The sequence below is a fragment of the Acyrthosiphon pisum genome, chromosome X (genome assembly GCF_005508785.2).
Source record: "Acyrthosiphon pisum isolate AL4f chromosome X, pea_aphid_22Mar2018_4r6ur, whole genome shotgun sequence".
NCBI classification, from domain to species: Eukaryota; Metazoa; Arthropoda; class Insecta; order Hemiptera; family Aphididae; genus Acyrthosiphon; species Acyrthosiphon pisum.
Genome location: NC_042493.1, coordinates 92,620,456 through 92,621,178, shown reverse-complemented (window position 1 = coordinate 92,621,178; position 723 = coordinate 92,620,456).

Below are 723 nucleotides of genomic sequence, written 5' to 3'. Positions count from 1 at the left end.
TGTAATTCGATTTGTGAACGATAACTGTTTGCCGACAGTGCGGTCTTTGGCTCGGGGGGGTCGGAGCCGCGGCGAAAATCAGTTTTAAAATATCATTGTACAGCCTGCTGCAGTGCACCGTATAATATTATATTATACACGATAATTTTAAATAAATACAATTCAGTTAAATATTAATTTTCAAAAATTAATTATTTAAATTGTTGTCTTTATCACTACTGTCAGCATCTCTTGTGGTACAAGCGAGGCTTTGAAGTTGGGTAAAACAAAAATAATAAATAAAAAAAAATTGGGTTTCAGGCCCCCATACATGATCAAAAATTTTGCGCAACGACTGTGTTTGGAATGGTTTGAGGGTTGGGCAACGTATTTCGGTCGGCATCGAAATTTATAAAGATTCCCTAGTTATTAATAATTATTTAATCTAAACCAAAAAAAAAAGTTTACCAGAAAATTATAAAAATTATTTTTTGGCTTACTTAAATTTTTTACGATAGTTGATATGCACTGGAAAATTAACATGTTCCCATTAATCATTTTTTTTTAAACTCAAAAACAAGAAATCGTAAACATTTGACATTTTGATTAAATGTTTATACTAGAATCTTCCATATAATACAGTAAAATTAAAAAATATTTTTATATTTTTTGCTTTTTATTGTCAGGTAAATTTTTTTTTTTTATTATTTTTATTTTTAATTATTAAATTTGATTACTTGTATG